We start from the raw sequence: 19,129 nt of genomic DNA on the forward strand, positions 1-19,129 counted from the left end.
CTCTTCTTTCCGTATATCAGGAGGATCTTGTTGCGGTGGCCATTGATAGGGTGGATGTAGCAGCACAACTACAGCTGCTTGACTAGCTCGACTTCAAAGCCTGAACTCGAGGACCTCGTCAGTTTCTGCCATGCAAAGGGTGCATTGTGCTCACAGAACCACATCTCTCGCAAGAAATCACACTGCGCCATATATAATGGGACATATTTGATGGGTCAAAGGTACTCAAGCCTTCCCTTTGACAATCTTTCCCCTAGAACTGTCTAGGTAGTACCTGTAAGGCCTATCAAAACAAAGACTAAAGAAAAAGATTAGAACGACCTCAAGGGAAAAATCCCCGAGGTTAAAAAAGCATTAATTAAACAAATACATAAATAGTTGCCTCCCCGGCAACGGCGCCAAAATTTCATACGGTCGTTATGTACCAAAAATAAAATACCTAGATACTACTAACAGAAGTCAGTGGTAAGTAGGGTCGATCTCTACAGGGAGGAGGTTTACTATCTACTTGTCTATTCTATCTGTCTAATGTCGCTATTGGGGGTTTTGACATGTTTTGACTAAACTAAAGAGACTAAGGTAAGAGAGTAAGGTCACAAATCAGTCGATGTGTCGGTCTAAGGGGCAATGAATATCTCCTTTCGGTCTCAATTCACCCTAAAATGCTATTAGCTTAACTTTGGCTCTCACTAAAGCCTCCTATTACTCACTGCGGGTCTCACCCCTTCCAACCTTTCGGTCCAGGTCAAGGTTTACCAATATTGAAAGGCTAATTTCTTCGAATCAACTAGCAAGATACAATTAAGGTCAGCGATTAACAACATAGACTACAACAACAACGACAGATCTAATAACCCTCATTAGCAATTAACATTCATTCATTGACTACCCTAATCCTAGCAGGGTAATTAGCTAGACATAATGGTAAAAGAGATAAGAGCGAGAGATAAAGAAGAAATAGGCATTAAATAAAAGTAAAGGGAAAGGATGAAGTTACAGTAGAAATAGATCCGAAAAATAGAAAGTAACATTCAACAGTGGAAAAGTAACGTGCGGTCCAGAAACCGAGAGAGTGAGAGGAAAAAATGAGAGAAATGTTACTGAAATAATCCGGAATTAAGGAAGAACAAAGTAGCAGGAACAATGTATTAGAGCAAAGTTAACGTCTGACAGTGTCAGATGATAAGAAGAGAGTTTTCAAAAGACGTCCTCCCTTCCTATTTATAAGAAAATAGGAATTATTTAACCTAATGACGGAAATAAACTAGAAAGCCCAAGCCCGTAGACGAATCCACTCGATCGAGTGTTTTTAAACTACTCGATCGAGCAAAATTAGAGCTCAGACTGTTCGATCGACCAAAATTCTTACTCGATCGACTAAACACTAAATGGCAACTGGCCGATCGACCATATAAAGTACTCGATCGACTTATTACTTGACCTATAACAACTCGATCGACCAGTTAAGTACTCAATCGAGTGTATCTTGACTTCAGCAGCTACAAAATCTCGTTAGTTTAGCTTTGACTTGTCCTTTTAACTCCCGAAACAGCTTCACACATCCCAAGACAGCCATAATTCCGCTCCAAATTCACTCTTCCTCGAAATGCATGCATACCGGACGGTCAAAGGCCCGATTTCACTACTTTCTGGTTCATTCCTGCAAATAAGACAAAACAAACCAAAGTAGCATATTCGAGGCATTTCGTAGCATAAAACTACGATAAAAGCATAGAAATACGTGCATGAAAAGGCCTAAAAAGACTATATAAAATGCACGTATCACCCATCGCCGATAAGCGCCACCACCACGCCATCGTTCCCTTGCCTTGATCGCAAACCACTACAATCTATTCTCCCGTTGCGGTTCTATCGAATCTACCATAACCCTTTCGCCCAAACAATGACGACACACCTCCCGACACCACCACGCACAGGCCGTCGCTTGTTATCCACTCTGCTGGTCATCTACACCACCGCTAGCCGCCGTTACGTCACCCTATCCGTCCTGCAGGCTACTCGCTTCATTGGTACAGATACTTTTCTTATACTCCGTATTTTTTTAGTTATTAGTATATATTTTGAGGAATACAAATTTGTGGTTTATAAATTTTGTGTAATTTGCATTCCATTTGATTAGATAGTATTTGATTGTGGCCAATTTAGGGAATTATATCATTTTCTTGAAGGTTAATCGTAGTCAATTATGTCCTGTTTTGTGTATTGATGTGCCTCTATTTTTTTTTACTCCATGCTTTAATAAGAATTAATTCAGGACTGTTTCTGATATGTGCTCGTTTTCATGGCAGTATTGAGTTTGACAGGGACAATGATTTGTTTGCGACTACTGGTGAATCTAGGCGGATCAAAGTCTTTGAGTACTCCTCTGCTAGAATTTCTCCTTTATATAATTGTGTGCGGTCAATAGTCTTTATCTTGTATGTTTCGTTCTCTTGTGTTGCAATATGTTCGAGTAAACATAGCGTTTTTGGTAATTATTTTTTTCAGGTAGTGATTGAACCAACACAAGTTCACTGAAGTTCATTGTGCTGCTATTGACATTGCGTGAGTTGGAATAAACACTCCAAACAATGTATTGCTAGTAGTGACTACGATGGGATTCTAATTGTTTAGGATGTTAATAGTTAATACCAATCATATAGTTTTTTTACATCAGTGTTCTCTTTTGCATGGTGTTCTGTCACATATTATGGTATTATTTCCTCGCCTTGTACACCATTTTTGAATGTTGACTATGCCATTTCAGAGTGTTGGGGAATATGAGAAGCATGGAAAACACGCTTGGAGTGTGGATTTATCATGGACTGAACCCTCAATGCTAATATGTGGTGGTGATGATTGTAAGGTATTTTAATCAATTCGTTACTATATAGACTAGACTAGATGCAATTTTAGTCCGCTAAGGATTTTATTTTTTTAGCATAGAACAATATTACAAAAACTTGAATGTTCTGTAAACTTCATTCACGAAGCTCATGGTAATGCATTTTGTTCTGTTTAATCTCTTCAATAGGTTAAAGTATGGTCCACCAAGCGAGATGGGAATGTTCTTAGTTCTTACCATGAACATGAATGCAAATATTTGTTCTGTGAAGTGTAATCCTGGATCAAGCTTGCATGTGTCTTTGTGTATTTCTCTTATACTTGTTCAAATTTGTCAATCGATTGTTGTCTATCTAGAAAGTCAGCACAAGATAACAACCCTTTTCCTTGTAGTGTTGGTATAACAATCATTGTCAAATTGTTAACTAATGTATATGGATGAAGTCGTACTAGATTATTTGAAGTGAAATGCGTATTAACTTATGTATTATATTGGTCTTCTAGAGTTATTTTAGCCAACTTAAGTTAAATACTTTTTTTTAGAAAGTTGACTTTGCCGCAAAGGGATGCTCATTGGAGAAAGTTGATCGATATTTAACTTGGTTAAGGGCTCACAAGTCTGAGAATGGAGATATGACTGATTATGTTAAGGAAATGGAATTGAAAATTGTAAGTTAGTATGACATTTAAAATGTTGAAACTAATATATGTGTTGATAACTTTGTACACAATGATTTTTATTTTATTTTATATGAATCGGTGTAGGAAGCAATAAACAAAGACGCGAAGGCAGGTGTATTTGTTCCCAAGGGATGAGAAGATATACTCGCTAAGTCGCTTGGCAAGGCCGAACATCCTGGTCGTGTTCGAGGAGTTCCCAGAGCCTCGGAAATTTTTGAAGGATACAATTAATATGTAAGTCCAGCATGTATACAATGCAAGAATTGCAATTGTTTCATATATTTACATTTGTTTTAGTAAAATAAATATAATTAAGCCAAGTCTATAACATATATTTAACACAAGGCAATTACGAAGATAAACTCTGTGGATCCACTTTTTGGGTGTCACCAGCAAAAACGCTTGAATGGAAAATAATAAAGGTACCTCTTTGACTAATAATACTTTTATTTCCTAAATTATAATAGTCTATGTTTTATTGTTGTGGGCTTATTGTATATGCGTTGTAGTTAACATCATTTCGATTTTAGTGTCCTACGTAGCCCTTTGGGACCGTCTTAGATGGATATTATGTTTGCCGATGTATGTTGGAGATCATCAGAGGATGATATATTAATATATTAATCCAAATGTACGTCCTTTCATCAGTTTCTCTTGTTTCAATATTTACTTCATTTTATATAAATTACACGTGTTGATATGTAAATAATTGTAATTGTGTATTTTGGTTACTTTGTATGCAGTTCATGATTAAAGCTCCAAAGACATACTCGGTTGAGCAAATTGATGAGTGCGGGAAATTTGGACTAAATATGCATTGCAGTTTAAGGCGCAAGTATTTGATGGCAACGTCTAAAGTATTTAGGCTGAACGCTTGGATATAACCTAGATCAGATAGTTTATGTGATGGTGTGCGGATGGAGAAACTTTTGTTATATTAGTGTTCAAAAATCAACCGTGTTAGCTTGTATTTTGGAGGTTTAAACTTATTTGGTTTTGTTTGGTTGTATTTAGAGGATAATTGTAAGATTTGCTGGATTTTCTAAAATGTATCCGGATATGATATTTAAGCTATATGACTATTGTCGTATAGGGTATCAATGAAAGAAATTACTTTTTCAAAAATCTGGATGTCAAAACGTATGTATGTGTGCCAACATCGTGCGGGCTATATTGATAAATTCGCGCGAAATTGATTCAAAAAAATGTGTAGAAGACGGTCCTTGACAAAGCGTCATGAAGTTTGGCGAAAAATTACGCGCGCCATATATCCAAAACAAGATGGTTGAGACGCACACCCGTCCTCGTTGTAAATAAAAAGAAGACGGTTGAAACACACAACCGTCCTGCTTTTAAAAACTAAAGAGGACGGTTTGACTTTTTGTTAACCGTCCTCTTAGGCAACGAGGACGGGTGAATTTAGGACGGTTTGTTTAAGGATTAAGGACGGTTTTGAACCATCCTCTTTCTTAGTTTTTGTAGTAGTGATTGTTGTCTTGTTGAGAGTGCCTTTGCTTTAGGTGCCTTTGTTGATCCTTTTGTCCTTGCCATTGATGATTATACCAACAAAAGAGTGAAAATCTTCAATTTCCAAGTATACCCAAATCGATTTTAAGATGAAAGGTTTTGCCTTTGTAATTTCAAAAATCGACTCAAAGGTTGAAGATTTTGGTGCTTGGTTTGATTTTTGTTGGAAGAGGAGTGATTAATTGTTGTTAAAAGGAAGTTTGGATTTGATTTTGTTGAATTTGGTTGAGGAAATCTTGTTTTGGTGATGGAGAGGATGAGGGTTTTGAGTTTTGGGGTTTATGGGTAGTGTTTTGAATGAATGAATGAAGAAATGAATGTGGGAGGGGTATTTAAAATACCCGAAAATTTTGAAACTGCAGGGGAAGACGGGCGTCTTTCCTTCGGGACGCTCGGATTCTTCCTATTTTGGGTTCAGGATTCTCGCCTAAAGACGAGCGTTTTTCAGCTGGGACGCTCGGATTTTTTGATTGCAGGACGAGCGGATTCTGCTGAAGACGGGCAGATTCTGAGACAGCAAGCTTTCTTGTTTTGCACTGGCAAAAAGACGGGCGTCTTTTTGCAAAGACGAGCGGATTTCTGAAGACGAGCGTCTTCTCTACCAGGACGCTCGGATTCTTCGACAGTCCCAAAATTTCAAAATTTCAGTTAAAATGGACGGGCGGATTCTGGCAAAGACGCTCAGATTTCCTGGAGACGAGCGGATTCCCCTTGAAGACGCTCAGATTCTCCCTGGTCTACACGGATTCAGTTCCATCCGTGCACTTGCATATCCCGTGTCATTTTTCATTCTTCAAATCCCGTGTTCTTCATTGTAGGGGCACTACTAAGGCATGAATAGCCTAGGCAAATGCTATCCCCACACTAAGCTAAAGCACTACACATCAATAAAATCATTAGTCCCTCCCTCACTTCTCTCAAAATGATAATTACCTTGATCAAAGCATAAAAATCCAAAAAATGACAAAAATGCAATGTAAGAATTAAAATGCATGTTAGGGAGTTAGAAATATTTACAAATGGTGGTTTAGGGAGGACTCCACCAAACTCTCATCCTTAGTGAGATGTCATGGGGGCATGTCCAAGGTATTGTTGATGTTGCTCAACACCTTGAAGAAGTAGTCAAAAGCTTGTTCATTATCATGATAAAGATCTTCAATAGATCTTTGCCCTTTTTGTGCTTCATGTTGGTCTCGATCGATAGCATTACCAATATAGGGATTGAAAATCCCTTCAAGCTCATCGTCCCAAAGACCACAAACTTCATCTACTTGGTCACTAAATATCTCTCGAGTTGATAAAGACAACTCTCCCACTTTCTTGTCTTGGCCAATGAGGCCATCCTCTTCATTGCTTGACTTTTGTGAGCTTTTCAAGCTCTCTTTGTTACAATTCACTTGCTCTTTGAATGGAGCATCATCAATTTTCTTCTTCCATTGGAATTCCGACTTCTTCCTATCATCCTTTCGACTATAATGATCGACCATAAAACATGGTTCATGCAAACGGGGAGCTCTCATGGTCTTGTCAAGATTGAAAGTTATGCTCTCATCTCCCACTTCTAGAGTGAGCTCTCCATGCTTCACATCAATCACCGCACCCGCGGTGTGTAAGAAAGGTTTTCCTAGAATGATTGGAATGTTGGAGTCTTCTTTCATGTCAACAATGACAAAGTCCACCGGGATGAAAAATTTCCCAACTCTTACGGGGACATCTTCCCATATCCCTAATGGTGTCTTCGTCGATCTATCGACCATTTGGAGTGTGATATTGGTGCCTTTAAGCTCTCCCATCCCTAACCTTTTACTCACCGAGTACGGCATAACACTCACACTAGCCCCTAGATCACATAAGGCTTTGTTGATCGTGGTTTCGCCAATGGTACACAGTATTGAGAAGCTTCCCGGATCTTTGAGTTTTGGAGGTGAACTCCCTTGAAGGATTGCACTACTCACCTTAGTGAAGGTGATAGTCTCAAGCTTCTGGATCGACTTCTTCGTTGTGAAAATGTCTTTCATGTATTTTGCATAGGCCGGCACGTGATTGATTAATTCCGTGAAAGGAATCGAGACTTCCAAATTCTTCACAATTTCAATAAATTTTCCAAGTTGGTCATCAAATTTGGACTTGGCTTGACGACTCCGAAAAGGAAGTCTAATCACAATGGGCTCCTTCTCCTTGATCTTGTCTTCATTTTTCTTTGAAATTTCTTCTTTTGATGGTTCTCCATCCTTGGAGTTTTGCACAATTTCTTCTTTGTCACTAGCTTCCACAACTTCATCCTCAACTTCCTTCTTCGGTGCTTCATACCTTGTACCACTCCTCAAGTGAGTGGCACTAACCGTTTCATGTCTTGGGGGATTACTTTGAGGTGGTAATTGCCCCTTTTGTCTTTGTGGGCTTGAAGATGCTAGTTGAGTCAATTGGGTTTCCAACATTTTGGTGTGAGCTAGGATGTTGTTGATGGACACAGCTGAGTTGGAGGAGAGAGCTAGAGCTGACGAGAGGAGGAGACGGGAGAAGGAGCGTGACCCCGACTACACGGTGGTTGGAGATGAGGAGGAGGCTGACGAGTAGCTGCTAGCCTACTCACTTGCCCAGTTGTCTGGCTGGTTTGGGGAAGTTCGTCTATTTTGTAAGTATTTTCTGCTTTTCTTTATTTTTTATAACCTTTTCTTATTTCATTTTTTTCATTCATTTAGTGGTTGTAATTATCCCGTTCCCTACATATTCTGCTGGTGTATGCTGGAGGACAACAAGGGCGTTGTCCGTTTTGGTTTGGGGAGGGTATTGCATCCTTTGAGTCTGCATTTGCATTTGTTTTGCATTCACGTTTATTTTCTGCTTGCATTGCTTTTAATTTCAATAAAAAATGAAAAAAAATCAAAAAAAAATCATAAAAGTCAAAAAAATTCAAAAATATTTCACGTTTATTTTGCATTTAGGTCGAGTCGGAACGGTAGATTGTTGTGATGATATTGCACTTTAATTTGTCATTTCACTTAAGCCTTGCATCAGATTGTCATTTTATTAGCTTTGTCATGCGCATATCTACGAGTTAATGTTAAAAGTACAGCTGAACATATAGACTTGACCTGATAAAATTGGCAAACTACTTAAAATTTCTAAGTTTTTAAAGCCGTATAACTAGTGTCAATTATGACCAGTTCATGTAGGAACTGAGAGTAGTATACTCCTTGCATAACATGTTCATTAATTTGCACTTTTATGAAATTCGATTGCTTATTGCTTGCATACCTTCGGGTTTGTGGTCAGTGTCACATGCACGGACGCGCTTGCAATTTTCCCTTTCTTTCATTTTCACCCATTTAGCTCCACTATTAGCCAAAGTTAGCCTTTTTGACCCTTAACTATACCCAAAATCAAGCCTGTCTGTCAAGCTAGTTTGGTGTGTTTATGCGGTATATGCTTTATCGATTCGAGTTTGGTTTGTTTTATATTGTCTGATGTTGGTAGAAAAAGAGAAGGAAGGAGGAATGAAGAAAAAGGAAAAAAAATTGAAAAAAAAAAGAGAATGTGGAAACAGGAAGAAAGAAAAAGATGTGAGCAGGAAAATGAGTAAAGAAACTGTGTAAGAAAAAAAAGAAGTTTGTTTGAGACGGTTTCGCTCATATGTTTTATTTATACTTTATGAGGAGTTTTTGCTTGGATTAGTGAGTTTATGTGCCAAATGAAAGGCACTTGTGTTTAATTTTCTAATTGAGTAAGAATCAGATTTGCTTAGTATGGGTCTGTTAGGTAGCTAGCTTGACTATTACCTCCCAATTCCATAACTGTTTTGCCTTTTCCTTACCCAATGCCTCACTAAACCATAATTTTTGTGAGCCCTCAGCTGTGACAGACATTGATTGGTTGGAATGTAGGTATGGCGTTTAGAATTGTCTATCATTTTAGCTGCAAGCATGTTTATGTGGGTCGTAGTCTAGGTGAGCGTCTACTTTTCTTCTCTCTTACACTCATATGCTTAGCCTTTGCTTCATGAGAGAGTGACCCGTGAGAGTCCAGTTTTAAAGGTCTTGCAAGGTCGACAGTTCAGCTTATTTATGGACATCATACAACTCGTTTGCGCTTGACTGTTGTAGCTATAAATGTCAGTTTTGTTTGCATTAAACGGTTTAAGTGGATAAGTTATAGTTAACTCTGAGTTTTCGTTTCCGTTCCATTAGTTTGCATTTAGTTTACTCGAGGACGAGTAAAGGTTCGGTTTGGGGAGATTTGATACGTGCAATTTATATAGTCCTTTTTGGCCTCTTATTGCACGTATTTCCATGTCGTTTTCATAGTTTTGTACTGCAAAATGCCCCTAATAGGTTACTTTGGTTTGTTTTGCCTCATTTGCAGGAACGGACCTGAAAGTATTAAAATCGTGCCTTATTCAGTCCTCTCAGTATGCATTTATGGGTATGGAGGATTTAGAGCGGATGTGTTGTTCCTCGGGAAGCGTGAAAGAGTCTTGGAAGCTAACCAAGTGAAGAGGGAGTTGTTTCAATAGCTGAGCACTCAATCGAAGACATTGCCTAGTCTATCTATTCGATCGAGTGGTTTTGGTGGTTCAAGATGGTCGATCGAGTCCCTGCTGAACTCGATCGAAGTGTGCTAATTTGTAGGTCCTCGATCGAAGGCTGTTTTTGTTATTATTATATTTTTTTTTTATGACGAGGGGGTTGAATCCCCTCGGGTCCAGGCATTCCCGCACCACCACATGGACCATTTAAGCCACCTCCTTTGGGGGCTGCAGTGGCCAAGTGATCATCGCCCCAGCTAGTAGTCGAACCCGGGACCTCTCAACTCCTGCATTTCTGCAAGGTTTAAGGTTTAACCCGGCTACCACTAGATTAACACCACTTGGTTGGCTGTTTTCGTTCGATCGAAGTACTTGGCTGAGGATTTGCTCGATCGAGTGGAATGAAGATCCTCGATCGAGTAAGTTGCTGTTTTACACGGGATTTTAATTTCGTGTAACTTATTTAATATCTTAGTTTAGTTAATAAAAATCTTCCCTATAAAAGGGAAGACGTAATTAGGTTAGAGTTCTCTCTTAATTACTCTTTGAATCTCAAAAACTTTAAGTAGACACTTTGCTCTTCCCTTTCTCCTTTGCTTCAATGAACTTGTTCTTATTGCCGGACTCATTTCTTTGTAATCTTTCTCTAATCTATATACTTAATCTAATCTCCTTTGCTCTTAATTGTTTGTCTCTTAATTTCTGTTTTATTTATCGTTGTTGTTAATTTATGCAATATTATTCTTTTAATCCTTCTATTATGTCTCTTGCTATTTCATCAATTGTTATTGTTAATTTCATTAATAATATGAGTAGCTAAATCCCTTTATGTTAGGATTAGGGGAGCCATGGTAGTGTGTTAACGATGTTATGAATAGGTTAGATGATTGAATTGTGAGAACTGTTTTTTGACAATATAATTGTAATCGTTTAGTTGAGTGCACGTTTCTAAACTAGTTAAATCGGTTAAATTCAGACCTAGATCAAAAGATTGGAATGAACAGACCTGTTATGAACAGTAGACTACACTAATGAGGATGAAAGTTAAGTTAGTTGTATTCTAGGGCGGATAGCAGACCGAAAGGACCTTTCCCTTACCCTTCTCATATTAGATCGTCTGAACTATTTATGACTGATTGATTAATTGCCATGGTGAACCGACTTCCTAGCATGCCTCTCTTTATTTGATCACATCTTTAATTCTCTTTATTTTCATTGCTTTTTTCTCTCTTTTAATCTTTTAGTTTATTAGAAATCAATTCAAAACCCCCATTTGTTACCTGACAGACTTAGATAGTAGATAGATATAATAGCCTCCCTGTGGAGATCGACTCTACTTCCACTAGCTTCTGTTAGTTGTTTTAGGTATTTTTTTGTTGGCACTAGACGACAGGTATCAATTTGTATGAGATACAAATTAATTATATCCTTGTATTAATTGATTTTTAATAAGTCATGTGAATATATTATTTGATGACAAGTTACGAACTCTGGCCAAAAGGATTTATTATTTAATTAGGTGATAATTAATTGATAAATATTAATGAAAATTTATTAATTAATGGTTAATTAATCAATTTTATACGGTATATGTGTATGTTGTGAGGCGGAGATAATTAGCTAATTAAGCTTACAAGAAGTTGTAAAATTAGCTAATAGAATTTTATGGGGCACATTTTATATTGATAAAATGTTCTAATAATACTTAAAAGTTGGGTGAACATTATTTGTTAATTTATATTATTTAAGTGTTAAATAATTAAATTAATATTTAATTATATAAGATAATTAAATATAGGACTTATATGTATTTGTAGGATAAATGTCGAAAATCGAAGTGGACCCAAATAAAGTCCATTTGACCAGTATTTGTAGGCCAATTTTCACACCCTTCCAAGTGTCAATTAAGTTGACACAAATCACATGTTTGTCTCATCCTTTTGCCTATAAATACATCTTACACACACTCATGCAAGAGGTTGAAAATTTAGACAAAAATTCCACCTAAAAAATCTCCTTTGGCCGGTTTGACTAAAGGAAGAAAAGATTTTTTTCCTTCATTCTTCCTCTCAAATCTTTTTATCAATAGTTGATCACCATCAAATATTATTCACATAATTATAATACAAAATAAATATTATTAGAGTAATAATAATTTATAATATTATACAAGGTTATCCTACATATTATCTAATTAGTAATATTTTAGATATTTGGGCTAATCTTGGGTGCAATCAAAGGAGGTACTCAATATTGGGTACTAGAATTTGGAGGATCATCGATCATTTTTAGCACAAGAACAACAAAAGGAGTCTTTTGTTGTGCCCATTTTATTGCCATACTTTCCATTGTAAGGAACTTTTTATTCTTATTCTTTGCATACATGTAGTTTAGACCATCATATAAAATTAGCTAGTAATTTTATTGTCATAAGATGAGTTGAATATGGTCTAAATTACTAACAAGTGGTATCAGATCAATGTTAAGTACATGCATCTAACATTTAGATGATTTTACGAGTTTATATGATAAATTGGTAAAATATGATATTTTGTTGTTAAAATAAGTTTTATCACAAAATATAGTCTTGCATTTATATAATCTGGTCTTAAAAGGATATGGGACGAAAATTTGATTTTTGTAATATTTAATCACTTATAATCACTTTTTATGACTTAAAATGGCATAAAATTGAGTTAAAATGCATTAAAATTAATTAAGAGTTAATTAAATTATATTGCATGTTAATTTTATGCATATTTATTTAGGTAGTTTATGTGATTAATGTGATTTTAAATAGAAATAGAAATTTTAAAATAATGTGATTAATTTATGAGAAATTGGTAAATAATGGTTATTTTACAAATAAATATTTTTTTAATGTTTGGGCTCGAAATATTTTGATTTTTGGCTCCTCGAAATTGTTCCAATTTTATTTTGAAGTTGTTTCAATTTTTATGATTTAATTTGGAATTAAATCATAAAAATTGCCGTTTTATAGAGAAAATTGTAAAATTGTTTTTAATAAGTTTTAAAACTAAAAATTTTTACATGCATGTCATTTTGGTGAAAGACCAGAATGTACAAAACTTTTACATGCATGTCATAAATATTTTAATTAAATGGAATTTTTCCATAATAATTATGAATTATTATGACATTTTGTTATAATAAATGTTTTAAACCCCTATAATTTCAAGATAATTAGTAGGAATAATTATTTTGACACTAGACCAGATTAGTATGAACTTTTTTTTTATCTTAAAATTGTTTTAAGAATTAATCATGATTTTTTAATAGTAAAAATTCCGCCTTACATGCTTAATTGATCGTTGTTGGTAATATAGACGATTTGGCATGACATTTTACATAATGCATTTTTTTATTATTCATATGGATGAATTATTTTAAGTATTTCAATTATGTAATTTTACCTAATATGCCATAGGTTGAAGTTGGTATTTCCCGTAAGGGAATATCGACTTATTTTGTAATTTATTGCGATTTTGTATCGCCCAATTTGTAATTAATTAATAATTTTTATTTTTATTACAAATTGTATAATAGGATATTGATATGTAATTTAATTATTAGTAGTTAGATGAAGTATCTAAAGACGGAGTTTCATAAAGACGGTGAATTTCGGAAAGGCGTTCTAAAATCCTAAAGACGGAGGCCGTTTTTTTATGAAGACTCAAGGGACCAAGGAGTTGGTTTACGGAGTGTATTTTTTTAAGTTAATAGGATTAACTAGGTGGCTATATTAGAATTTATTGTTTTACTTTATTTGCTTTCATGCCAAATCGTCACAACTTTTTATTATCGATTAAATTGTCTACCATTCACTAATTTTGTTCACTTAAAAGTGATAGACAATTAAATTGAGAAGATATCTCACCTTTAGAAATTGAGATTAGCCTTACCAAGCATTAGCACCTATGAATCCCTTTTTCATTAGAGGTAGGTTCGGATCACCGAGGTACACTCTTTTTACGTTGGGTAAGTAGGGTAATAAAGGTTACTACACGTGAAATTTGGTTGGACTCAACGGGATTAATATAGGTTGTATCGGTCCACCGTGCCCATATTTAATTCTGGGGCTAAAAGATAGATTTTAGTAGAATCAGTCAAAATTGTTGACTCACCAAATTTATATGAATAAGGGTTGAATCGGTCCACCTTGCCCGTGTTTATATAAAGATGGGTCTTGGAATCATTTTGTAATACCCGTAATTTGATGGAACTTATATTTACGTTTCGAGCGTTTTTAATAATTAATTATGATGTTTATAATTAATAATTGTGGATAAGAAGGAGTGATATAATAAAATAATAAATAATAGAATAATCAGTCGGGAAAGAAGTTAGGCCGAGTAAATTGGAAGTATAAATGGGCCAAGATTGTGTAGCAGTTGTATAGCCCATATATAATAATAATAATAATAATAATAATAATAATAATAATAATAATAATAATAATAATAATAATAATAATAATAATAATAATAATAATAATAATAATAATAATAATAATAATAAAAATAATAATAATAATAATAATAATAATAATAATAATAATAATAATAATAATAATAATAATAATAATAATAATAATAATAATAATAATAATAATAATAATAATAATAATAATAATAATAATAGTAATAATAATAATAGTAATAATAAAAGTAATCGTATTTCATAATAATATTAGTAATACTAATAATAATCGTATTTCATAATAATAACAGTAATAAGGTAATTACATAGTTTCCTAATTACTCTCTTATAGATCTAAACCTACCCGATAAATAGAGATAAATACCTTGCCCTAGTTTATGATATGCAAACTGAAAATTTGAGAGAAGAGGAGGAGACGTAGAAGGAATAAAGACGGAATTTACATCGCTAATTAACTCAAGGTAAGACCGTCTCATGTATACTCTTTGTTATGCTATAACTCGTAAACTAGACCACCGTAGGACAAGCCGTGACCATCGTTGTGAACATGGACCATCAAGGAGTGACTAGGACCTCCGTTTGACCGTTAGGGGTGGGGTAATGACTGGGTTTTCGTGGGTGTTTGGGACAGGGTGAACCCGTATTTTTGACCCTTGTTGTGACTCGTTTGAACTTAGACCTGGGTTGAATTGGTTAGGCTCGTGGTGGTTGGTCGACCCTAATGGGAGGTCAAGGGTGGTTACAAGTGGTGGTTGGTGCGGTGTGTCACCGGAATTCGAAAGGGATTTGGTCGTTGGGTAAAGCCACCGTTTTATACGGTTTTGACCACCGTCTAGTCACACGGAGACCTGACCGGAGCTAGCGTAGTGAGTCGAGCATATTAGTGGCTCTAGGGTGGTTGGAGGTTTCTCGTGGTGGGGGTGGTTTTCGGAGTTACGCGAAAATAGCATAAAACAGGGGAGGAGATGTGGTTGGTGTTGCTGTCGGTATAGGGAGGTTCCTATGGTGGTATTGTTGGGTCGAGGGGGACATGGGACTACCCAGGGAACCACAGTGGGTCAGTGGTGACTGCGGTGGTGGCCAGAGGTGGCGAGGTTGAGTCAGAGGATGGTGTCGGGTTTTCGGTATCAGTAGTATCATGGTGTTGTTTAGGTCGTGAGAATTTTGGGTGTTGGTGGTGGTTTGGCTGGTGGTTGTTGGTTGTCTCGGTGCGTTGGGTTGCAGGCTAGGGTATGGCAGTATTGGGTGATGCTGACGGTGGCTAGGGGTGTCGTGGTAGGCGTGTTTTGGTGAGGTGTTGATCACGGTTTTAAATCCGTGAATGTTGTATGTGTGGGGTTGTTTCACGTGTTTTGGGGGTTGGGTAAATGGGCTGAGTTGTTTATTTGTGATGGGTTTTGATTTGGGTGACTCGGGCTTTAATGGGTGATCGGGTTTTGACTCATTGAAACAGATTTTTATAATTATATAATACGAGATTATAATTAACGTAAGTAATTAATTATTTAATTATTAATTAATGGAATTATTTGAATAAAGTATATAAGTATGTAGTAATTATTATTATTTGTATTAGGTGACGGTGTTATTGAGGAATTTTAATTATTGATTGGATTGCATAATTGGAGTGCGTAATTAGAGTATTCGTTTGCCAGGTAGGATAACTACTCAACTGGCTGTTATTATTGTATTTCACATGAAATATTTGTGGCTGGAAGTATATCTGTTAGTGTTCCGGCTTGGTCATCATTGTGGTTGATTATTGTGGATTATATCCGGCTGATTATTATTATTTATCGTTGTATTCATATAAGCATAACATTCACCTTAATTATCAGATTTATTACGGCAGACATTACTTATAGTAATGTATAGTGGTTATCAGATTTATTCTGGCAGACGATTATAATCGTGAATTCTCGAGGCAGCCCCGTGTGGTTCGCACCGCCTGGTGGTATTTATCAACTGTGTGTTGAGGCAGACATTACTTTATAGTAATGTAGTGTGTTTTTTCACCTTCGGGTTGAGGCTGCCTCGGTCAGGGATTGGCGGGATGAATAGTGTTGCGAGTGATGAACTTGGCTGAATGGTTCTATTAAGTCATATCATGCATATTCATATTGTTATTGTCATCTACTGTTGTTAGTTATTCCTACTCAACCTCGTGGTTGACAGTGTATTTGTGAACACCGGTGATGAACCATAATGGGGATCAGATTTGACACGGACTAAAGATTAGCTGACTTAGGAGATGACATGCTAGTCGTATACCTACCAAAAATAACCAACTGTCACTAACTAATATAGCTAGCGAAGTCGGGTCGATCTCCACAGGGAGGCAAGACATCTGTTAATGGTCCGTCTATTTGGTCACAAATGGGGGTTTTGAATTTGGTTTTCTAAACTAAAAAGGCTTAAGGGAAAGAGTAGTAAAGAAAGAGCAGTAAAAGCAAGAAAATATAAATAAGAGTGATCAATAAAGAGGGAACATGTCGGGATTTCGGTTCACTACGGTAGTCTAATGACTCAACTGCAAATAGTCTAGATAATTTACTGTGACACGGATGTTGAAAGGTCCTTCCGGTCCACTTTCTATCCTAGATTTCCACTAACTTAACTTTCGTCCTTATTAGGGTAGTCTACTGTTCATAGCAGGTCTACTTAGTCCAATCTTCCGATCCAGGAATAAATTTAACCAGATTAAAGGGTAACTTAGAAGCGTGCACTCAACTAAGTCGGTATTATAATTAAATTGCCATGGGTACAGATTCTCACAAATAAGTCATCTAGCCTACTCGCTCCATCGTCACATTTCTACCGTAGATCCCCTAATCCCAACATGAATGAATTTAGCTACTCATGCTATTAATGTTGTCAAGATTAATAATGATGAGATAACTAATAGTAAATATGATGAAATAATAATGAAATTGCATAAATAAAACTTGGGGAAGAAATTAAGAGAATAAAACAAGAGAATTAATGCAAACAAAAGAAAGATTAAGATTAAAAGGAGAAAGAGCTTATAATAGCAAGAATTCCGGCGTAAAGAACACAAAGATCCAAGCAAAATAATCCCAAAAGCAAAGTTACATTGAAAAGTTTAAGGGAAAGATTAAAAGAAGAGACAGTGGCGTAATACCAATGTTAAGCAGTGTAAAACGTAGATAAGAAGTGCTAATGACCTAATTAGTTCACGCTTAAATAGAAAAACTAAGTCCATTAACTAAATAAGCAACACAGACTAATTAAAGCTCGTGAAATACTCAAAACCTGTCGATCGAGTGGTTTGAGACAACTCGATCGAAGACTTCAACACGTAAACCACTCGATCGACCAAAAATGTTACTCGATCGAGTAGACCTGATTTCCAGCATTTCGATCGAGTACAATAAAGTACTCGATCGACCTCCTCAGCACGTGAAACCACTCGATCGACCAAGAAAAGTATTCGATCGAGTGTTTTTCCTCCAAAACAGCTCCAAACTCGTTGCCGACTGGTTCGTTGACCATTCCTTCACGCATCCCAATACAGTGCTCTCGCTCTAAAGTTCCCGTCTCCTCAAAATACATGCAAAACAGGACGAAAGGGGTACGATTCCACTACTTTCAGGTTCATTCCTATAAAATAGACCAAACGAACCAAAGTAGCCATTTCGGGGCATAATGCAATATAAAACAGCACAAAAGTACATGGAAATACGTGCAAAAATAGGCTAAAAAGACTATATAAAATGCACGTATCAAATCTCCCCAAACCGAACCTTTACTCGTCCTCGAGTAAACTAAATGCAACTAATGGAACGGAAATGATAACTCAGAGCTAGCTATAACTTGTCTACTTAAACCAATTTAATGCAACGGAAATCAACAGTTACAGCTACAGCAGTCATTACGCAAACGAGTATTAAGATGTTCAGAAATAAAGCTGACCTATCGACCTTGGAAGACCAACAAAATCGGACTCTCACGTGGTCGATCTTCTCTCATGAAGCAAAGGATGAATAATTATGTAAAAGAGAGAGAGAGAGAGAGAGAGAGAGAGAGAGAGAGAGAGAGAGAGAGAGAGAGAGAGAGAGAGAGAGTCACTCACCTAAACTGCGACCTACATAGCATGCATGCAACAAAAATGAAAGATGATTCGAGTACTAATGCACATATTGCAACCAACAATGTCCGTCACAGCTGAGGGCTTACAAATAGTATAGGAAAGTGAGGTTTAGGTAAGAAAAGGCAAAATAATTATGGAAATGTGGAGGTAAAAGCGCCAAGCTAGTTCCTAAACAGGACCATATAAGACCGTCCGAATCTCAACTGACTGAAAAATAAACACAAGTGCCCTTCATTTGGCACACAACTCACCATCCAAATACACTATCTCCTCAAAAATATATGAATAAGAAAAAGGAGTGAGACGGTCACAAACTTCCCTTTTTTAAGACCGTCTTAATTAAACAACCAATACTAATTAAATAATTTTTTCAATCTTTTTTTTTCTTCTCTGATCACACGTGAATAACTACTCTTTCTTTTTTCATTTTTTTTTTTCTCTTCACGTTTTTCTTTCTTTTTCTTTTCAATTTTTTTTTTTTTTCTATTCTCCCTTCCTTCATTCTCCATCAACTCCGATCAAAATACCCACGGGCCAAACTTGCAGACGGAAAAACATACCACAAAAGACATACAAAACTAGCTTGACTAGGTAGGCTCGGTTTTGGATGTAGCTAATGGGTCAAAAAGGCTAAATTTGGCTTAAGTGGAGCTAAATGGGTGAAAAAACTGTAAGAAAAGGGAAAATTTTCAAGCACCTCCCTGCATGTGACACCGACCACAAACTCGAATGCATGCATTTGACAAGAAATCGAATGTCATAAAAGTGCAAAAAAGATGAACATGCTATGCAAGGAGTACTGCTCTCAATTCCTATGTAAACCGGTCATGAATGTCACCAGTTATAAGGCTCTAAATCTCAGAAATTGTAAGTAGGTTGCCAATTTATCAGGTCAAGTCTAAACAGTCAGCTATATTTGAACAAAAACTCGTAGATTATAACCGTCAATGAAAGGGCAAGGCTCAAGTAAAATGACATGT

At 36.2% G+C, this 19,129-nt stretch overlaps 1 long non-coding RNA gene across 1 annotated transcript; it reads left to right on the forward strand.

Moving 5' to 3' along the window:
• The first annotated feature begins 1,791 nt into the window (after nucleotides 1–1,791).
• On the forward strand, nucleotides 1,792–4,644 carry LOC141621507 (uncharacterized). The gene is made up of 5 exons (XR_012532400.1): nucleotides 1,792–2,030; nucleotides 2,310–2,420; nucleotides 2,509–2,565; nucleotides 2,768–2,866; nucleotides 4,269–4,644. It is a non-coding gene; the product is annotated as an uncharacterized LOC141621507 (long non-coding RNA).
• The last annotated feature ends 14,485 nt before the right edge of the window (nucleotides 4,645–19,129 follow it).

This window comes from Silene latifolia, chromosome X (genome assembly GCF_048544455.1).
Source record: "Silene latifolia isolate original U9 population chromosome X, ASM4854445v1, whole genome shotgun sequence".
Taxonomy (NCBI): Eukaryota; Viridiplantae; Streptophyta; class Magnoliopsida; order Caryophyllales; family Caryophyllaceae; genus Silene; species Silene latifolia.